This window comes from Oncorhynchus tshawytscha, linkage group LG02, assembly GCF_018296145.1.
Source record: "Oncorhynchus tshawytscha isolate Ot180627B linkage group LG02, Otsh_v2.0, whole genome shotgun sequence".
NCBI classification, from domain to species: domain Eukaryota; kingdom Metazoa; phylum Chordata; class Actinopteri; order Salmoniformes; family Salmonidae; genus Oncorhynchus; species Oncorhynchus tshawytscha.
Genome location: NC_056430.1, coordinates 45,571,313 through 45,577,584, shown reverse-complemented (window position 1 = coordinate 45,577,584; position 6,272 = coordinate 45,571,313). Strand labels below are relative to the sequence as shown.

General features: G+C 51.0%; 1 protein-coding gene across 11 annotated transcripts in view; it reads left to right on the top strand.

Moving 5' to 3' along the window:
- LOC112244872 (nuclear pore complex protein DDB_G0274915) overlaps nucleotides 1-6,272 on the top strand; it is a 710,200-nt gene that overhangs the window by 697,969 nt on the left and 5,959 nt on the right. The window lies entirely within an intron of this gene.

Sequence of the window (6,272 nt, the reverse complement as noted above, 5' to 3'; positions counted from 1 at the left end):
TCGGCACCAGGCTCACACAGAGCCCTCTGTTGCACACATGTTTGTGTATATTAATTTTCCTGAGTTTTCCCTGCATTCCCAGCATAATGCACTCGTAGATTCAGGCGCAGCTGGGAACTTTATTGACAGATCATTTGCCCATAGTTTAGGGATCCCTTATTGTTCCAGTAGATATGCCCTTTCCAGTTCATGCCCTAGACAGTCAACCATTGGGGTCGGGGCTAATTGAGTAGGCCACCGCTCCACTGGGCATGGTGATGCGGGAGGATCACAAATAATTTTTCCCTTATTGATTCTGCTGCATTTCCCATGGTGCTTGGTATACCCTGGTTGGCCTGTCATGACCCCACTATTCCATGGAAACAGAGGGCTCTCATGGGGTGGTTATGAGAGTGCCCGGGGAGGTGTTTAGGGGTTTCCATCAGTGCGACAACGGTGGAAAGTCCAGACCAGGTCTCCACCGTGCGCGTCACCTCTGAATATGCCGATTTGGCACTCACCTTCTGTAAGAAGAAGGCGATTCAAACCCCATCGACGGGGGATTGTGTGATAAATCTCCTGGTAGATGCTGCACTTCCCAGGAGTCACGTGTATCCCCTGTCACAAGAGGAGACGGCGGCTATGGAAACATATGTCTCTGAATCCATGGAGCAGGGTACATTTTGCCCTCCACTTCACCTGCCTCCTCGAGTTCCTTTTTGTGAAGAAGAAGGATGGAGATCTGCGCCCGTGTATTGACTATCGAGGCATCAACCAGATCACAGTGAGGTACAGTTACCCCCTACCTCTCATAACCAGTGCGATTGAGTTAATGCACGGGCGCGCTTCTTCACAAAATTGGATCTCAGGAGCGCTTACAACCTGGTGCGTATCCGGGAGGGGGATGAGTGGAAACAGCATTTAGTATCACCTCAGGGCACTATGACTACCTCGTCATGCCGTACGGGTTGATGAATGCTCCATTAGTCTTCCAGGCCTTTGTAGACAAGATTTTCTGGGACCTGCACGGGCAGGGTGTAGTGGTGTATATCGACGACTTTCTGATATACTCTGCTACACGCGCAGAGCATGTGTCCCTGGTGCGCAGAGTGCTTGGTCAACTGTTGGAGCATGACCTGTACATCAAGGCTGAGAAATGCCTGTTTGTCCAACAGTCCGTCTCCTTCCTAGGGTACCGCAATTCCACTTCAGGGGTGGAGATGGAGAGTAACCGCATTTCAGCCGTGCGTAATTGGCCGACCCCCACCATGGTAAAGGAAGTGCAGCGGTTTCTAGGGTTTGTTTATCCGGGGCTTTGGTCAGGTAGCGGCTCCCATTACCTCTCTGCTGAAGGGGGACCGGTGCGTTTGCAGTTGTCAGCTGAGGCGGACAGGGCTTTTGGTCAGCTGAGGGCTTTGTTTACCTCGGCTCTCGTGCTGGCTCATCCGGATACCTCTTTGGCATTCATAGTGGAGGTGGACGTGTCCTAGGCTGGGATAAGAGCCGTGCCCTCTCAGCGCTCGGGTACACCACCAAAGCTCTGTCCCTGTGCCTTCTTCTCAAAGAAGCTCAGCCAGAAGGAGCGAAACTGTGACTTGGGGGACCGGGAGTTGTTGGCTGTCATCAAGGCTTTGAAGGTGTGGAGACATTGGCTTGAGGGGGCTAAACACCCTTTTTCATCTGGACTGACCACCGCAATCTAGAGTACATCCGGGCGGCGAGGAGACTGAATCCTCGCCAGGCAAGGTGGGCCATGTTTTCACAAAACTGGGGGGCTCACGACTTCCGCCTAGGTCGGTGTCATGCCCGGGTCTAAGTATTTTGTGTTTTTCTTCATGTATTGGGTCAGGCCAGGGTGTGGCATGGGGTTTTTGTATTGTGGTTTGTTTTGTCTTGGGGTTTTGGTGTGTATGTATTGGGATTGTAGCTAGTGGGGTTATCTAGCAAAGTCTATGGCTGTCTGGAGTGGTTCTCAATCAGAGGCAGGTGTTTATTGTTGTCTCTGATTGGGAACCATATTTAGGCAGCCATATTCTTTGAGTTTGTCGTGGTGATTGTCCTATGTGTCGTTGTTCCTGTCTCAGTGTTAGTTTACACAAGTATAGGCTGTTTCAGTTTTCTTTAAGTTCTTTGTTTTGTAGTGTTTGTTATTGATTCGTGTTTTACGTTCGTTCATTAAACATGGATCGCAATCTACATGCTGCATTTTGTCCGACTCTCCTTCACACCTAGAAAACCGTAACAGAATCACCCACCACCAACGGACCAAGCAGCGTGTCAACAGGCAGGAGCAGCCCAAAGAGGAGATGCGCTATAAGGATTTCTGGACATGGGAGGAAATCCTAAACGGAGAAGGACCCTGGGCTCAGCCTGGAGAATATCGCCGCCCCAAAGAAGAACTGGAGGCGGCGAGCGGAGAGGCGCCGGTATGAGGAGGCAGCACGGCGACTCGGAAGGAAGCCTGAGAATCAGCCCCAAAATTTCTTGGGGGGCTCAGGAGAGTGTGGCAGAGTCAGGAGTCAGACCTGAGCCAACTCTCCCTGTTTATCGTGAGGAGCCAAGGAGGAGACCAGAACCAGAGCCGGTGTTGGAGGTTAGCGAAACAGAGACTGTGAAGGAGTTAATGGGGAAATTGGAGGAGAGAGAAATGAGGGAGTTGGTGCTTTTTGTATGGAATTCGCCCGACGGAACGTGTCGGGGATTTGATGGCACCTGGGTTAGCGCTCCATACTCGTCCTGAGGTGCGTGTTAGTCGGCTGGTGAAGTTGGTGCCAGCCTCACGCACCAGGCCTCCTGTGCACATCCCTAGCCTTGCACGTCCTGTGCCAGCACTGCTCTCAAGATCTCCAGTACGCCTTAACGGGCTAGCCCATCCTGTGCCACCTCCACACTCCAGCCCTCCGGTAGCAGCTCCCCGCACCAGGCTTCCTGTGCGTGTTCTCGGTTCAGTACCACCAGTACCAGCACTAACGCATCAGGCCTACAGTGCGCCTCACCTCTCCAGCGCTGCCGGAGCCTTTCTCCTCTCCTGCGCTGCCGGAGTCTCCCCGTCTGTTCAGCGCTGCCGGAGCCTTTCTCCTCTACAGCGCTGCTGGAGTCTCCCGCCTGTTCAGCACAGCCAGAGCTGCCAGCCTGCATAGAGCAGCCAGAGCTGCCAGCCTGCATGGAGAAGCCAGAGCTGCCAGCCTGCATGGAGAAGCCAGAGCTGCCAGCCTGCATGGAGCAGCCAGAGCTGCCAGCCTGCATGGAGCAGCCAGAGCTGTCAGTCTGCATGGAACAGCCAGGGCTGTCAGTCTGCAAGGAGCTGCCAGTCTGCAAGGAGCTGCCAGTCTGCAAGGAGCTGTCAGTCTGCACGGAGCTGTCAGTCTGCACGGAGCTGTCAGTCTGCAAGGAGCTGCCAGTCTGCACGGAGCTGTCAGTCTGCAAGGAGCTGCCAGTCTGCAAGGAGCTGCCAGTCTGCACGGAGCCGCCAGAGCTGCCAGTCTGTAAGAAGCCGCCAGAGCTGTCAGCCTACATGGAGCAGCCAGAGCCGCCAGTCAGCGTGGAGCAGCCAGAGCCGCCAGTCAGCATGGAGCAGCCAGATCTTTCAGTCTGCCAGGATCCGCCAGTCGGCCAGACTCTTCCAGATCTGCCAGTCAGCCAGACTCTTCCAGATCTGCCAGTCAGCCAGACTCTTCCAGATCCGCCAGTCAGCCAGACTCTTCCAGATCTGCCAGTCAACCACTCTTCCAGATCTGCCAGTCAACCAGACTCTTCCAGATCTGCCAGTCAACCAGACTCTTCCAGATCTGCCAGTCAACCAGACTCTTCCAGATCTGCCAGTCAACCAGACTCTTCCAGATCTGCCAGTCAACCAGACTCTTCCAGATCTGCCAGTCAACCAGACTCTTCCAGATCCGCCAGTCGGCCAGGATCCGCCAGTCGGCCAGGATCCGCCAGATCCGCCAGTCAGCCAGGATCTGCCAGTCGGCCAGGATCCGCCAGTCGGCCAGGATCTGCTGAAACCACCAGCCAGCCAGGATCTGGTAGATCTATCTACCTGCCTGAGCTTGCTCTCACTCCCGAGCTTGCTCTCACTCCCGAGCTTGCTCTCACTCCCGAGCTTGCTCTCACTCCCGAGCTTGCTCTCACTCCCGAGCTTTCTCTCACTCCCGAGCTTCCCCTCACTCCCGAGCTTCCCCTCATTCCCGAGCTGTCCTTCAGTCCCGATCTGCTCCTCAGTCCAGTGGGTTTCTGGGTGAGGACTACTAGGCCATGGTCGGCGGCGAGGGTGGACTATCCAGGGACGCGAGGAGAGGGGACTAAGACATTGACTGAGTGGGTTCCACGTCCCGCGCCGGAGCCGCCACCATGGACAGACGCCCACTCGGACCCTCCCTATTGTTTTGAGGTGCGTTCGGGAGTCCGCACCTTAGGGGGAGGGTTCTGTCACGCCCTGGTCTAAGTATTTTGTGTTTTTCTTCATGTATTGGGTCAGGCCAGGGTGTAGCATGGGGTTTTTGTATTGTGGTGTGTTTTGTCTTGGGGTTTTGGTGTGTATGTATTGGGATTGTAGCTAGTGGGGTTATCTAGCAAAGTCTATGGCTGTCTGGAGTGGTTCTCAATGAGAGGCAGGTGTTTATCGTTGTCCCTGATTGGGAACCATATTTAGGCAGCCATATTCTTTGAGTTTGTCGTGGGTGATTGTCCTATGTGTTCGTTGTTCCTGTCTCAGTGTTAGTTTACACAAGTATAGGCTGTTTCGGTTTTCGTTAAGTTCTTTGTTTTATAGTGTTTGTTATTGATTCGTGTTTTACGTTCGTTCATTAAACATGGATCGCAATCTACACGCTGCATTTTGGTCCGACTCTCCTTCACACCTAGAAAACCGTAACAGTCGGTCCCTCTCCTTGTTCGGGTGGCGTTCGGCATCGACGTAACCGGTCTTCTAGCCATCGCTGATCCATCTTTCATTTTCCATTGGTTTTGTCTTTATTTTCTACACACCTAGTTTTCATTATCCAATTACATGTTAATGTATTTAACCCTCTGTTTCTCCCATGTTTGTTGTGCGTGAATATTTCTATGTTCAGTTCCATTCATGATGGCTGGTTTTCGATGGGTGCTAATGTTTACCGTTGGTTATTGGCCAAGTGCATTTATTTACCTTGTGCCTTTGTTTTTTTGAGTAAAGTACGTTGCTCACCCATTTTTTTCTCTCCTGCGCCTGACTTCATGCACCTGATATACTCACCTTCTGACAGTTATCTCACGAACCTTGAGCTTGGAGAGACCAAACAGCATCTAGCAGTGACAAGAAGTCAAACGAGCGTTTTACTCATTCTGGGAGAAAAACATCCTTCAAATGTCTTTGTGTGTCTTCTGTTGTCCATTTACAGTGCATTTATACAGATGAAGTTCTTTCGTAAAATGGAGACTGTTCATTAGCAGTAACAACTCAGTCACACAGCACATAATGACTTACATTCCACAGGCTGATCATGTAATTGTTTTACATACAGTACCATGAATGCACATTTGTACAGCATGGTCAACCAACCAGCAGGTTAGTTTTGTTAGGTGACGAGAGGTGGTTATAACACTGTAGGAGAGGTATCATAGCTATGATACATAGTGAAAGTATGCATGTGTTCTCAGTTCTTCATGTGTACTTTATAACCAGACATACAGTACTATATACATAGAGACCAGACCGCATACAAGTCTGAAAGAAAGTCACCTTTATTGAATGAATATAAACAAGCTGGCCAACACTCAATAGTAATATTCTGATACAGCACATACAATAGCAAACGTCTGGGGCAGTGGAGACAGGCTCCTACAGTAGGTTTTAAAACACAGCAACTATGCTGAACAGAACATTCTCTCTCTTTCTCTCAGGGGGTTTCCTGCAACAGAGTGTTCTGATTCTCTCTCTCTATTTCTTTATCTCTTACACATACACATGTGTTCACACACACACCTACAGTACACATACACACGTATGCATACACACACACACACACACACACATACACACTTCTCACATATTTTCACCCGCAACATCCAAAAAATGTACCACCTCTCTCATAGCACTGCACAGGCTGTCTACTAGGGGGACACGATAGGTGAGGAGACACACACCACTCTCAAACACAGCATCACACTGTCACGATGCAGAGGCAATTCATGTATGAGGACTGGAGCATCATGGGAAATAGCGCACGTTCACTCAAGCAAATCTTTACTGTACAGTAGAAAATATTTACTTATACAAATAGTACAGTCCCAAACTCACGTATTCAATAAGCCAA